This window comes from Mobula birostris, chromosome 13 (assembly GCF_030028105.1).
Source record: "Mobula birostris isolate sMobBir1 chromosome 13, sMobBir1.hap1, whole genome shotgun sequence".
Taxonomy (NCBI): Eukaryota; Metazoa; Chordata; class Chondrichthyes; order Myliobatiformes; family Myliobatidae; genus Mobula; species Mobula birostris.
The window spans coordinates 82,565,149-82,580,685 of record NC_092382.1 but is presented as its reverse complement, the minus strand read 5'-3'; the positions used below and the strand labels follow the sequence as shown (position 1 = coordinate 82,580,685).

The 15,537-nt window shown below is 45.5% G+C and overlaps 1 protein-coding gene across 1 annotated transcript in view; it reads right to left on the bottom strand.

The window, feature by feature from the left end:
* Positions 1-15,537, bottom strand: part of LOC140208022 (uncharacterized) — a 74,305-nt gene that overhangs the window by 38,585 nt on the left and 20,183 nt on the right. The gene's annotated exons all lie outside the window — the stretch shown is intronic.

Below are 15,537 nucleotides of genomic sequence, written 5' to 3'. Positions count from 1 at the left end.
TAGAGGTATGTACTGCAGAAGGAACGCCAAAGGTTGGGAGACACTAAAAAGCGGAGTGTAAATGGGTGGATGGCACCGGAAACGAGAGCAGGAAAAACAATGTAAGCAAACCAAGGCTGGCCATGATAGGAGAGAAGGGCAGGAACGTCAGTCTAAAGTTCGAACTGATAGGGAAACAAGGGATCCCGAACCCATGTCTGGCATACTGACCCTGTTTGAGGGCAGTCACTGTGATGAGGAGTGGGCACCCATCATACACCCCCACCTTACCAGGGGCCAAGTGCACCCAGTGCCCGTGAACCCCAATCCTCGGGGTACTCAGATATGGTGGCTGCTCGGGTGAAACAGCAGCAGCAGGGAAGGGGAGGCTCTATGTGCCCTGAGATCCAGAAAGGAAATACGGAGGATTATTCCAAGACAGGGAGGGAAGAATCCAATAAAACCCCAGAGTTAATGGTTCCACAAAGACTATTGCCCAACCGAATGCTGCCCAATCCACGAGCAGGAGGGGGGAGAGCCCTCAGTGATTTCTGTGTATGCACCCTGGAAGCCTCAGGAAATGATAATGATCATGAATCAGGCCCCAGATAGAAAAGAAAAACCAGCACTCTAACGGTGGAGACTGGACTCACTTGGTTGAAGGCCCCACTAGTCCTATTCCACATGAGGGTTACCCCACCGGGGAAAACAGGGTTGTCACCAGCTGAAATCTTTCATGGACGGCCCATGAGGACACTCTGAGGACCAAGACCTTGTGTACCCTTGTTCCCGGAAAGTCTACCAGCAGAATTGGATATACATACACTAGGGGAAGAGATGGGGAAATATATATGCCAACTAACCAAAATACTCCAAGCATTACATTCACAGGTACGACAGGCTTACAAGGAAGAGAACTACCCCGCAGAGAGGGGTGACTATCCTACCATAGAACCTGAGAATTTTGTCCTGATCAAGAACTGGGATCGAGGGAAACTCGGACCTCGGTGGAGAGGACCATATCAGGTGTTACTGACCACTCCCACGGCTGTGAAACTGAAGGGGGAATCTCGGTGAATACATCAAACAGACAACAAACGTGTTACTGAAGGAACATTGTGGATGGACTCTCTCGGACTAAAGGAAAATGTATTGGTGTACGTGTTTATGTCTTTGAGAGGGCTCACCCCAGAATCCGGGGGCCCCCATGTTAACACCTTTCTGTCTCTCTGTCACACCTACGCCAAACAGATAGAACTAGGGGCCTGCTGGGTTTGTGGTGAAATTCCCCAGCATGGTAAAACTATGATTCCAATGTCAGTAATCCCACTCAACCAGAGTGAGGAACTCTCAGCCTGGGCTTTCTCAAATAACACCCGGGGAAGTGAGGTGAGGAACTGTGGTCCAGTCAGAGATGACTGTGGCTGTCAGTGTTTTGAGGGATGGTATCTCAGGCCCCCACCAAACAGAACTTCCTGTACTGGGAAACATGCATCCTGGCCATACTTGCAGGTGCCCAGCAGCGGAGAAGCTGAGACTGAGCGATTTTGGATGATCACTTTTCTCTCCGATGGAGTAGCCAGGAATTCTCGAGAGATAATCAATTTGGCTACAACACTTGAGGAGCTGGCCACAATACTGCAGGGGCCCTGACAGAAACACAGGCCCAAGTAACAGAAATATCCACTGAAATGATTGCAATCCGGCAAACAGTCCCACAGAATCGTAAGGCTTTAGATTTTATCCTGACTGAGAAAAGGGGGAACCTGTGCTATTATTGACACAGAATGCTGCATCTATATCCCTGATGACTCTACTAACATTACATCCCTCTCCGAGCACACTGCCAAGGAGACTGACAACATCAAGAAAGTAGAGCAGGATTTACACGGGTTCACCGAAGGGTCGAAATGGTGGTCTTCGAAGGCCTGTTCGGTAATATGTGGGGCGAGATATTGCATTATGGCCTAATAGTTGTACATATCATTGTTATCATTACTGTTGTACGCTGTTTTTAACCACTGATAAACCAATGCTGTACTCGGTTGCTTTTTTCTGTAAATAAGTTACTGCTTTGTTGATCATGTAATGATCAAAATGAGGGAATGATAAAGTATGTAAAAGGGTTAACACTTCGTTAAACAATAGCAGCCTGTTCTTCTGAATGAAACTGCTGAGGATCAATAGATGTGCAAAGCCATGCTGAGCCATATTTCTTCTTGAGGGTCGCTAGCTAGGGTTTCAGGATGCTTATCTCCATGTGCACTCCTGAGTAGAGATAGGACAGCTTCAGTCTGTTCTCTGTGTTTAAGCCATGATGAATATTTTGTAATTTGTCTTTAGGGTCTGTCATGTAGTAAATTACTTTGGCTCCAGCCTGTCTTGCTGTGGCGGGGGGCGGGGGGGGTGTTATCTGGACAGATATATCTGAGGTGTAAGGGGAATTTTTCGTCATTTAGTGGATTGGGCGGGAACAATCATAGACTGTTCCTGTTTGAGTGACTAACTGAGTAAGTCCTGGGTGCTTCGAATAAAGAGTTTGTACTTATACGGTCTCTGAGTGACATTATTTGGATTCGACTTCCACAGAATGGGAGTGGTTTTAAAGGGCTGAGCTGCTGGAAGCACATTACCAGACCTGGAGTGATTGCAACTTGATCTGCCAGAGGTATAGCTGCTTCTTTTGGGGACATTCCTACCTTCCTTTGTACAGGTATGTAATGTCTACAGGACCAGTGTTTGAGTAAATGAGACTCACCAAACTTTCTCCTGACTGAATCACTGGAATTTCCAAGTCAGATGGGTTCTCTCTAGTTGAGGCTCTCAATCCTCGGGCTGGTTCACTTATTGCTGTTCTCTCGTCTTCAGTTGTGCTTTGCTTCCAGTTGGGGTTTTTCTTCCAATAAATCTCTCACCGCAGGTCTAACTTTAACATGAAAGATAACCAAGCACATTAACAATAGAAAGGAGAACCAAACATTTCTGCTTAATGTTGCTAAGAACAAAACTCACTGAAATTTAAACGTTGAAGGCAAATATAATGATCTCAGTGAGCAATCTTTTATTGTCCCTCACACGTCACAAAACGATATGGGATAAGAAGGAGCCATCATTCAGTCATGGTAAGACATAAGACACAGGAACAGAATTAGGTGTTTCGATCCATCTGGTCTGCCCCACCACTCAACCATGGCTGAGTTTTATTCCAACACCATATTCCTGCCTTCCTCCTGTAACCCTAAAGCTACTTAGCAATCATGAATATATTAATCTCTGTCACAAATATACCCAAATGGCAACAAATTCCGCCGATCAGATATCTCTTAGCCAAAAATTTTCTTATCTCAGTTTTAAAGGGAAGCACCTTTATTCTGAGACTGTGCTGTCAGATCACAGGCTCTCCGTCTAATGGAAACATCCTCTCCATGTCCACTGTGTCCAGGCTTTTCAGTTTTCAGTAGATTTTCTTAATCATACATCCCTCCACCACACCACCGTCCCTCCGAATTCCATCAAGCACAGGTCCAGAACCATCAAATGCTCCTCATACATAATGCCGATCATTCCTGAGATTATTCTTGTAAACCTTGTTAGCAACAGTTCCAGGAATAACAAATTGGTACCAAGACAATTTACAGGGAAAATTTGTGCTTTCTTTACTGTTCGACTATCACAGAACAAGCTATTTCCATTTCCAGGTTAAATGAGGTCCATTTCAGGAAATATAAACCATTGCAGGGTGAATGTAATAAAAACGAATCTGGAATTACCACAAACTCTCAGCAGGTAAGGAACAGCTGTGGGGAAAGGAATAAACTTTACAATTCAGGTTAATAACGTTTTGCCATAATAACTTTTTACGTATCCCGTAATGAGTTTAAGGAACCAGCAGGAATGGAACACACCTGGAGTCTGGTTCTGCTGTGAAAACACTCTAATTTTTATTAGTAACGACGCAATACAGTGATATAAAACCGAGATAAAGCCAACAGGTTAGCACAGTTTCTGCATATATACAGGTGTGTAAATATAAAACCCAAACTTCTTCAAACTTAGGTGGTAAAAGGTACAGTCTTACGATGGAAGGTAAGACAGTTCAGTTCAATGCTCAGGTTAATTAATGAGAGATATTTGTGACCCAAAAGGCGAATGTTGTGAGAAGGCAATTACGTCGACATTCCACAGATCCCACAATAACAATACAAGATAACAACAGCAGAGTAGGTTTTATCTCCGAAGTTGTTCCACCCCACACACGAAGTATCACCGACAGTGATCTTCAACGAATATCCTTTCAACACAAGTGGTACCACACCAGAATTCAGCTACGGGTCATCCCAAAGTGGTGGTCACAGGATACTCAAACAGAATCCACGTATGGATTATCACCAACAGTAGCTTATCACAAAGGGAACTCTGTTCTAGGGAACCACCACCCAGGCAAGGGTCGACACACCGGTGGATTCCACAAGGTTACCCACAACGTGATAGCCACTTATCCATTTCCGTGAATTACGAAATACCTCCAACAGTGATTTTCCACAGGGGTGCCTTTCTTCAGTGAACTACCACACCCAGACAAGGGTAACACACACGTCGCAGGTTTCCCCTCACCAGAGAACCCACTCCTGTGGATTAAATACGTGACAGTCACACCTTCACATTCGAATTGAACTCAAACTCACCCCTTACGAGCTACTTGGAGAGAGAGTCCAAACAGTAACGTCTTTGTCACTCGGTTTCTTCTGTTTCAAACGTTCCTCTCCTCTCTATTCTGCAAACTTCCATTTGCAGCACTTGTGGGAGTCAATTATCAATACTCCGGATCGATCTCAACTCACCCCTTTGGGTTACTGAAAGTTTAAACCAGGACCTCACTCACTGGTGTCCTTCATTGACCGAATCCAACTTGACTCTGAGCATCTGTTTCTCCGTGTCTGTAAGTGCCCTTGAAAAAAGCAAACACGCTGCAGAGAAACCATAACATGAGCTGCTCTCCATAGCAACCGAGCAATTCTGCAGACAGTAGAAATCCAAAAGTGTCCCAAAAGTCAGACCATTTCTCTCGGCATCTTAAAGTGACAGTCCACCTCCTAGGAGTACATAACAGACTCAAACATGTTCACTTTTTCGTGCAGATCTCCATCAGCTTGAGATTCTGCTTGATTTCCACGGAGTGACAGACAAGTGACAGTGAACGTGGTGGATTTCCAAACATAGTTTGAACGCCAAACTCAAGGGTCTATAGAACAGCCTATTTACTCATAGCCTCTCCCTGTGAGAATGGAGTAGCAGCTCATCCTCTCCTCAGATTAGCAGTCATTGCTTCCAAAGGAACTCCAGAAACAAACATCTGATCCCAGACCAGAAATACTCGCTCAACACCTCATGAGCCCAAACAGCTCGATCCCTGGGTCCATTTTACCTGGATCAAAAACAGTGATATCCCAGGACCCAACCTCACAGAGTCACACAGCTGAATCTGCCACTCACCGACCTTGAGAGTCTCACACATTGTCCCCACGTCTCACACTGGGTAGTGCAATCCGGGATTTCCCCACAACCAATGTCCAGCTGCTCGAAATTTCTGCTTCACTGCAGAAGGACAACCATCCAGCCCCATCTGTAGAAGCACTAACCAAAGTCAAAGCCAAAACACCGACAGTCCATTATGCCTGGAATGTAGATCACACGATTATAGCCCAAGCACCAACTCCCCCAGTACTCTTTGCTGCCAGTAAAATTCTACAGTGTGTCAGCCAGTCACAGTTAAAAACTAGCTCCTCCACACCAATGTACAACAGAACTGGTACCTGATGACCCTCAGGCATTCCAAAAAACGATTTTGGAAATAAATCAGCGAGGCAAAAGGTGCAAAAGAACAGTTCACAATGAAGACAAAGGTTAGAAGAAAGACTGCTGAGGAGGTGGGATGCAGGGTGGACCGAGGTTGATGTATATCACTGAAGCGGGGTGGGGGGGGGGGTGGAGGAAGGTGGGATGAGCAGACTGGACAGAGTTTGAACAAGATGGGCAGAAATGAGCATATGGAACCAGGTGGGAGAAGGGATCACGGACAATCACTGATGGTCCTCCAGCAATACACAGATACTGTATGAATAGTACTTATAGTTTATACTTTATTGTCGCCAAACAATTGATAACAGAATGTATAATCATCACAGCGATATCTGATTCTGCGCTTCCCATTCCCTGGATTACAAATATTGAATATTAAAAATAGTAAAATTAGTAAACATTAAAAATTTAAATTATAAATCATAAATATAAATTAGAAAAATGGAAAGTAAAGTAGTGCTAAGAAAACGAGAGGTGTGTCCGGATATTTGGAGGGTACGGCCCAGATCCAGGTCAGGATCCGTTCAGCAGTCTTAACACAGTTGGAAAGAAGCTGTTCCCAAATCGGGCCGGACGAGTCTTCAAGCTCCTGAGCCTTCTCCCGCAGGAAGAGGGACGAAAAGTGTATTGGCTGGGTGGGTCGTGTCCTTGGTTATCCTGGCAGCACTGCTCCGACAGCATCAGGTGTAAGGTGAGTCCACGGACGGAAGATTGGTTTGTGTGATGTGCTGAGCCGTGCTCATGATCTTCTGCAGCTTCTTTCGGTCTTGGACAGGACAACTTCCATACTAGGTTGTGATGCACCGTAGAAGAATGCTTTCTACAGTGAATCGATAAAAATTACTGAGGGTTTTAGGGGACAGGCCAAATTTCTTTAGTTTTCTCAGGAATTAAAGGCGCTGGTCGGTCTTTTTGGCAGTGAACTTTGCTTGGCTGGATCAAGTCAGGTCATTTGTGATATTGACCCCGAGGAACTTAAAGCTTTTGACTGTTCCACTTGCGCACCACCGATATAAATTGGGTTGTGCGGTCCGCTACTCCTTCTAAAGTCAACAACCAATTCCTTCGTCTTGCTGACGTTGAGGGATAGATTATTGTCTTCGCACCATGCCACCAGGTTCTTAATTTCCTCTCTGTACTCAAACTCATCATTACCCGAGATACGGCCTACAATTGTTGTATCATCAGCAAACTTATATATTGAGTTTGATGGAAACTTGGCTACGCAATCATGGGTGTACAATGAGTACAGCAGGGGGCTGAGTACACAGCCTTGTGGGGCACCGGTGCTCAGAGTGATTGTAGAGGAGAGCTTGTCCCCTATTTTTACAGCCTGGGTCCTGTCTGTGAGGAAGTTGAAGATCCAGCTGCAGATCTGAGCGCTAAGGCCCAGGTTCCGGAGCGTAGGAATCAGTTTATTTGGAATGATGGTATTAAAGGCAGAGCTGTAGTCAATGAAAAGGAGCCTTATGTATGCGTCTTTATTCTTCAGGTGTCCTAAGGAGGAATGTAGGGCCAGAGAGATGGCATCTGACGTAGACCTGTTGCTCCGGTAGGCGAATTGCAAAGCGTCGAGGTTGGCTGGTAGGCTGTGGTTGACGTGTGCCATAACCAATCTCTCTAAGCACTTCATAGCAACTGATGTCAGAGCCACAGGTCGATAGTCATTCAGGCATGCCACCTTGCTCTTCTTCGGCACTGGGATTATCGTTACCTTCTTAAAACACGAGGGGATCTTAGACTGAAGCAAGGAGCAGTTGAAGATGTCAGCAAACACTCCAGCTAGCTCGCTTGCACAGCCCCGGAGAACCCGTCCTGGGACGCCATCTGGGCTCGTCGCCTTCCTTGGATTTATCTTCATGAAGGCCCTTTTATCGTCCTCCTCGGCGACGATGAATCTCGATGCCACCAAGTCCGGATCATCCGGAGGGAGCGGGACGCTCCTCTTCTGTTCGAATCTTGCGTAGAATACGTTAAGTTCGTCAGGAAGAGAAGCGCCACAGTTATTGATATTCCCAACCTTTTCTTTGCGCCCAGTGATCTCATTTAGACCCTGCATCCCTTTGGTTATCCTGGGCTTCCAACTTGGCTCGATATTGCCTCTTGGCGCCCTTAATGGCTTTCCGGAGTTTACGCCTGGATTCCGTGTAGTGACTGGTATCCCCGGACCTAAAAGCAGCAGCTCTGGCCTTTAAAAGGGACTTGAGCTCATAATTCATCCAAGGGTTCCGGTTAGGGAATACCCGGATCGTCTTGCGAGACACACAGTCCTCCGTGCATTTCCAAATAAAGTCCGTGACAGCTGAGGTATACTCATCGAGGTTAGCTGCCGAGTCCTTGAATAATAACCAGTCCACCGATTCAAAGCAGTCACGGAGGACCTCATCTGTTTCCTCCGTCCAACGCGACACTACTTTTGACACCGTTTCCTCCCGCTTCAGTTTCTGTTTGTAAGCCAGGAGGAGGAGTACGGCCTGATGGTCCGATTTTCCGAAGTGAGGTCGTGGGACGGAACGGTAGGCATCCTTGACTGCTGTGTAGCAGTGGTCAAGTATATTCGGGCCTCTAGTGGGGCAGGAGACATGTTGGTGTAACTTTGGCAGCGCCTTTCTGAGGTTGGCCTGGTTAAAGTCGCCGGCTGTAATGAGCAAGGCTTCCGGATACCTGGACTCAAGTTCACTGATGTTGGCATACAGTATGTTCAGAGCACACTTCACGTCCGCCTGGGGGAAACGTAGACCGTTGTCAGTATGACAGAGGTGAATTCCCGTGGCAGATAGTAGGGACGACACTTCACCGACAGGTGTTCCAGGTCCGGGCTTCAGGAGCTTGTCAGTGCCACTGTGTCCGAGCACCACGCAGTGTTGATCAGTAGGCAGACACCACCTCCCCTCGTCTTGCCCGAAGACGCCGCGTGGTCCATCCGATGGATCGAAAATCCTTCCGGTCGGATGGCACAGTCGGGGGTGGCAGGGGAGAGCCAGGTGTCGGTGAAACAGAATACACAGCAGTTCTGCATCTCCTTGCAGTAGGTGAGTCTCCCTTTAAGATCACCCACCTTGTCCTTTCCTGTAATACCATGGCGCCTTAACTTGGTAAGCAGCCTCATGTGTGGCACCTTGTCAAAGGCCCTCTGAATGTCTAAGTATCCACGTCCATGTCCCCTTTAGTATCGAATGTTTAATTTCCTCAAGAAGTCCCAACAGGTTCGTCAGATAGGATTTTCCCTTTAGGAAACCATGCCGACTTTGTCCTGTCTTGTACTGTGTGTCCAGGTGCTTCACAACCTCTTCGTTGACAATTGACTCCAAAACCTTGGCAATCACTGTTGTCAGGCTAATTGATCTATAATTTATTTTCTGCTGTCTTCCTGCTTTCTTAAAGAGTAGAGAGACATTTGCAATTTTCAGTCCTCTGCCTGATTAATGTTTGAAAGATCATTACGAATGCCTACACAATCTTGAGCGCTACTTGCTTCAGAACCTTAGTGTGGCTCTGACATCAATTGCTATGAAGTGCATCGAGCGATTGGTTTTGGCACAGATCAACCACAGCCTACCAGTCAACCACGACGCTTTGCAATTCGCCTACCGGAGCAACAGGTCAACGGCAGATGCCATCTCTCTGGCTCTACATTCCTCCCTAGAATAAAGACGCATATGTAAGGCGCCTTATCATTGACTACAGCTCTGCCTTTAATCCAATCATTCCAAATTATCTGATTCCTAAGCTCCGGAACCAGGGCCTTAGCACTCAGATCTGCAGCTGGATGTTCAACTTCCTCACAGACAGAACCCAGGCGGTAAAACTAGGGCACAAGCTCTCCTCTACAATCATTCCGAGCACCGGTGCCCCACAAGGCTGTGTACTCAGACCCCTGCTGTACTCACTGTACACCCATGATTGTGTCGCCAGGTTTCCATCGAACTCAATATATAAGTTTGCTGATCAGAGAACAATTATAGGCCGTATCTCGGGTAATGATGAGTTTGAGTACAGAGAGGAAATGAAGAATCTGGTGGCATGGTGTGGAGACAATAACCTATCCCACAACGTCAGAAAGACGAAGGAATTGGTTGTTGACTTCAGAAAGAGCAGTGGACCGCACGACCCCATTTACATTGGTGGTGCGCAAGTGGAACAGGTCAAAAGCTTTAAGTTCCTCGGGGTCAATATCACAAGTGACCTGACTTGGTCCAAACAAGCAGAGTCCACTGGCAAGGAGCCCCACCAGCGCCATTACTTCCTGAAAAAAAATAAAGAAATTTGGCCTGTCCCCTAAAATCTTCACTAATTTTTTTGATGATCGCAGAAAGTATTCTTCTAGGGTGCATCACAACCTGGTATGGAAGTTGTCTTGTCCAAGAGCGAAAGAAGCTGCAGAAGATCGTGAACACAGCGCAGTACATCACACAAACCAATCTTCCGTCCTTGTACTCACTTTACACTGTGCGTTGTTAGAGCAGTGCTGTCAGGATAATCAAGGACACGATCCACCCAGCCAACACACTTTTCGTCGCTCTTCCGTCCGGGAGAAGGCTCAGGAGCTTGAAGACTCGTCCGGCCCGATTTGGGAACAGCTTCTTTTCAACTGTGATAAGACTGCTGAACGGATCCTGACCCGGATCTGGGCCGTACCCTCCAAATATCCGGACCTGCCTCTTGTTTTTTTTTTCTTTTTTTTTGCACTACCTTACTTTCCATTTTCTATTTTCTATTTATGGTTTATAATTTAAATTTTTAATATTTACTATCGATTTGTACTCCAGGGAGCGGGAAGCGCAGAATCAGATGTCGCTGTGATGATTGTATGTTCCGGTATCATTAGTTTGGCGACAATGAAGTATAAAGTATAAAGTATCTGGTCCGGCTGACATATGCACCCTCAGGTCTTTCAGCTTTTACTGCACACTCTCCTTGTTATAGTCACTGCACTCACGTCTGTTCCCTCACAGCCTTTAACATCCGGCTTTCCACAGTGAAGTCTTGTGCAAAATATTCACTTGGTTCATCTGCCATCTCCATGCCCCTCGTTATTTTTTCTCTTTCCTCATTTCCAGTTCTGCAGCATAACACCGATATGTCACTCTCCTTCATTCCCCAGGTGTGTGACATTTTTGCCTTTTTAATAAAGGGTTTCAGTTCAAGAGTCAGGAAGCAATGCTGCAGCATTATAAAACATTGGTCAGGTTACATCTGTAATATTGCATTTAGTTTCGGTCGCCCCATTATAGGAAGGAGAATTTTGTATTGTTCTTCGCAGAGTGCCAGAAGAGAAACGGAGACAGAAATGTTTATACCATTCGTAAATAGAGTAGGAAGCAGGTATCATTCTCACAGCATCAAAATACCGAATACCAGGAGGCATGCAGTTCGGTGAGAGGGGAAAACGTTCAAAGCACACGTCGTTAAAAGAAAGCAAACAAAGAGTTATGTGTGTCTGAAATGCATTTCTGGGGTGGTGCTGGAGGTGGGTGAAACAGTGGCGTTCATGAGGCTCTTAGACCGGCAAAGAAACACACAGGGAACGAAGGGATATAGACAACATGCAGGTGGATGGATTAGTTTGTGGGGATGTGGGATCTGGTTCAGTCTCTCTACCTGAACGACACAGTGGTACAGAATGCAATGAAAATAATGAACGTGTGTGGTTCAGTGTAACAGTGGAATATGTAATTGGCTTTTGCTCAGTGTGAAACTGAATGACTTCTGTCCGAGACAGTGGAACTGATGAGCTGTCGGTATCCCTGTGTGTGTGTGTGTCTGTGTGTGTGTGTGTGTGTGTGTGTGTGTGTGTGTCTGTGTGTGTATGGGTGTGTGTGTGTGTGTGTGTGTGTGTGTGTGTGTGTGTGTGTGTGTGTGTGTGTCTGTGTCTGTGTGTGTGTGTGTCTGTGTGTGTGTGTGGGGTGGGGTAGGAGCAGGAGGGAATTGAAGCACAATAGGACAGTTGAAAATGGGAAATCGAAGGGACAGAAGCACAGTGTCGGAGAAATCTGTTTGCTGATGAACAAAAGCATGAGCGCTGTAAATTGGCTGCTCTGAGAGAAAACTCAGACATCGACATTATTTCCACCGAATGAGTCACAGCTGACGTAACACCCAAGAATTTTGATATATTTCTCTTCAAACTGCCCAATATTTACATCAGAGTCAATGGTGTTGATTTAAAGTGTTTGTTCAAGTAATTTTAACTAATGAAGTTAGTCAGAGGTATCTCTGGAGACTGATCCTTTGTATAAATCAGGAACGTCTTGAATACATCAGCGCAGAGTTTCTGCTGGAGCTGTGAATTCAGGAGCGACAGGTCAGGTTCTCACTGAAATGGGGTATCCAGTCATCTTGAGAATAGGGGAAGTTTACTATCCTTTTATTTCAGCCGTTGGAATTCCCGGTAAGCCGCCGTTTCAGCCTCTGTAGGTGGGAACTGAAGTTGAATTCCAATGTTGTGATTGTTTCTGTCGCTGGATTCCACTGCTACATGTCTTTTCCCAGTCTTCCACATTTTAGGAATGTAATGAACACCGGGAATGTGGATTTGGGGATCTGGATCTAAAAAACAACCGATGCTGGAATTCAGCGATACTGGAATTCAACGGATCAGACAGAGTTCTCCCAGCTGCTTCTGTTCAACAGTGTGATGTTCGAGCTTCTCTGCTTTTAGTCCGGTAGTAGCTGCACTGAAATCGCAAATATTGTGTTTACACTGCATCCAGTGTTTATGCCAATTGATTGTCTGCAGTGTACGTGAGCGGTCGTGTGAGGTGCAATAATCAAAGCTTCGACTGGTAGTAACACTTTCGTAAATGTGAGGAGTTCCACGTTGTAGCGTGAAACTTGTGGATTTTTAACAAATGTGTACGGAATAGATTCATCCAGATGTCATAAAATGGGTAAAACGATTAGCTTGTCCGGAAGAGATAAGAAAACATAGATACATGGATTGCGCTTTCAGTGCTTATGAGAGTTTTTCATTGTCTACTCTGCCGATAACTAATGAGTACTTCTTACAATGTGCTTTCGTGGGACAGGCATATTATAGCCACAGTAAAAACAGTAAAGAGTGTCCTTCAGAAAGTTACAATATTGTAATTGAGAACATTTTTGAGATAGGAGGGCGAGAATTGCCTCATCCAGCAGGAAACAGAGTAATGAAGGGGTAGCTTTAAGTTCCGACGGTCGATATTTATGGGACCAGCTTCTTGCTGAGTTGCCAACGATTAAGCTTTTGATTGCAGACTCGACTCGAGTTGTGTAGGAGGTGGAGGAGATAATCTATCAATGGACTAAGCACACTAAAATTATTGATTTTAATTAATTATTAATTGAGTAACTATCATGAACATGAGTTGTGGAGTCCTCTCATGTGAGTTGATTGTTGGGGTAAGTTAAGTTATCCCCTGTACTGGAGGATCCTGATCATTTACGAGTAGAAGTATTGCTGAACCTGTTGCTATGGGACCTGACGCTCCAGTCACTCCTTCCGGACAGCAGCATGGAGAAGTGAGCATCACCTGGGTGACAGGCGTCCCTGATGATGAATGCTGCTTTCCGGTGATTTCACTCCTTGTCGATGTTTTCAGCGGTGGGTAGAGATACACATCTGATGGGCTGTTTGCATCCACAACTTTTCATTGTTTATTCTGCTTAAGGAACTTTGTGTTTCTAAAACCAGACAATGATGCAACCAATCAGGGTACTCTCCACTATACCACTCTAAAAATCTGTCTGGTTCAGACGACATTCTAAATCTGCACAAACTGACACCAACAGAATAAACAAACTCATTCCTAAGGCCAGTGATGTTGTGGGAATGGAACTGGACTCTCTGACGGTGGTGTCTGAAAAGAGGATGCTGTCCAAGTTGCATGCTATCTTGGACAATGTCTCCCATCCACTATATAATGTACTGGTTGGGCACAGGAGTACATTCAGCTAGAGACTCATTCCACCGAGATGCAGCACAGAGTGTCATAGGAAGTCATTCCTGCCTGTGGCCATCAAACTTTACAACTCCTCTCCTGGAGGGTCAGACACCCTGAGCCAATAGGCTGGTCCTGGACTTATTTCCTATCATAATTTACATATTACTATTTAACTATTTATGGTTTTATTACTATTTATTATTTATGGTGCAATTGTAACGAAAACCAATTTCCCCCGGGATCAATAAAGTATGACTCTGATTATGACTTGTACAGACTGTAAATATTGCTAAGTCTTTCCAGGTTAGGGTTCTCCTCTGAGCCTCTACGCTAAGAATCCCAGTCAATATCGGGGATATCATTCACACACTACTCTGTTGATCTTACGACTTTAATAACCTGCCTACATTTCTGTGCATGTCCCTCCAGTTGCAGCTTCAAAAAACGTTAGTGATTGAAGCACGCAACATCTCAATGCTCCCCTTTATCAACTCTCCGTTACACGTTGAAAGGTGCCCATTGGGAGGGAGGTGATTGACAGTGCCGATGAATTGCAGTCCAGTGTTGGCAGTGCCCAGGTCTCTGTCCCTACCGTTCTGCGATTGTACTAGTGTTTCCCGGTGGAGTTCAGTACTGGGTGTGTACAGGGCTGTGTGCTCACTGCACAGTGTTTGAAGTTTTATAAGTCTGTGTCCTGGTAGTGAAGGTATAGATATTGTAAAGGTCATTGTCCCTCTAGTCAACTGCTGACTGTTGTTCTACAGGCTCGTATGCTCGTACGCAGTTTTATCTCAGGTATTTGTATGCCCAACGCTTGTAAAGACGTGTCTCATTACATCATACTGCCAACAGTTGTAAGAACCTGCGTCCTGAAACCACAGTGATAACTGCTGTGAAGCTGATTGCACTTGCTGTTGTGGTACGCTCTGCAGTACTGGTCTGTATCCCTACAGTACGGTGCCGGCTGTTCGAAGGATCAGTGGCCTTGCAGAACGAACTCAGCTGTTGTAAACATCGATTGTCCTTAGAGTATGCTGCCGACTATTGCAATGATCTCTGTCCTTCGTCTGGTCAGCCGTTATAAAGATCTGTGTCCTTTCAGTATGCGCTTGATGTTATAAAGGGCTGTGCCCTTACAGTATAGTGCAGACGATGTTTATTACAGTAAAAAAAAGACAGGGATTATCCGACTCTGGTTCATCAGAGTTATGTGTTGATCATTCTCTGTCCTTGTATTAGAGTCTTACACTGGTCTGTGTCCTTACCGGTCGATGCTTTGCAATGGCTGTTCAGTGCGCTTGGAAACAATGCCAGTGTTTTACACAAGTGTGTCCTTATTACGCAAACTGTCCTTTTACAACATTCTCATTGTCCCGTTCCCCGTAGCTCAGCAGATTAATTCCAATGTGGGATCTCTCCATTTTCTCTTTCGTATCACCCCTAAATGCAGTGAGTCCCGGATGATATCAGAGTCAGCATAGAAATACGAGTTTCATCACTTGCTCCTTGGATCTTGGCCCACTGGGCATCAAATCATTGATGAGTAAACAGCAGGGTACAGCACAGGAACAGTTACCTCTCCTCACCGCGTGTGTGTGTGTGTGTGTGTGTGTGTGTGTGTGTGTGTTGATCATGATGACAATTTACACCTTATGTTCTTTGGCCCAAAGCAACTTCCCCCTTGATAGCAACACTGAGAATATTACTTTACACACTTCTTGATCTCGCTTTACTCCATGCCCTTCCCCTTAATGAACACCAGTGAATGCAACGTAAT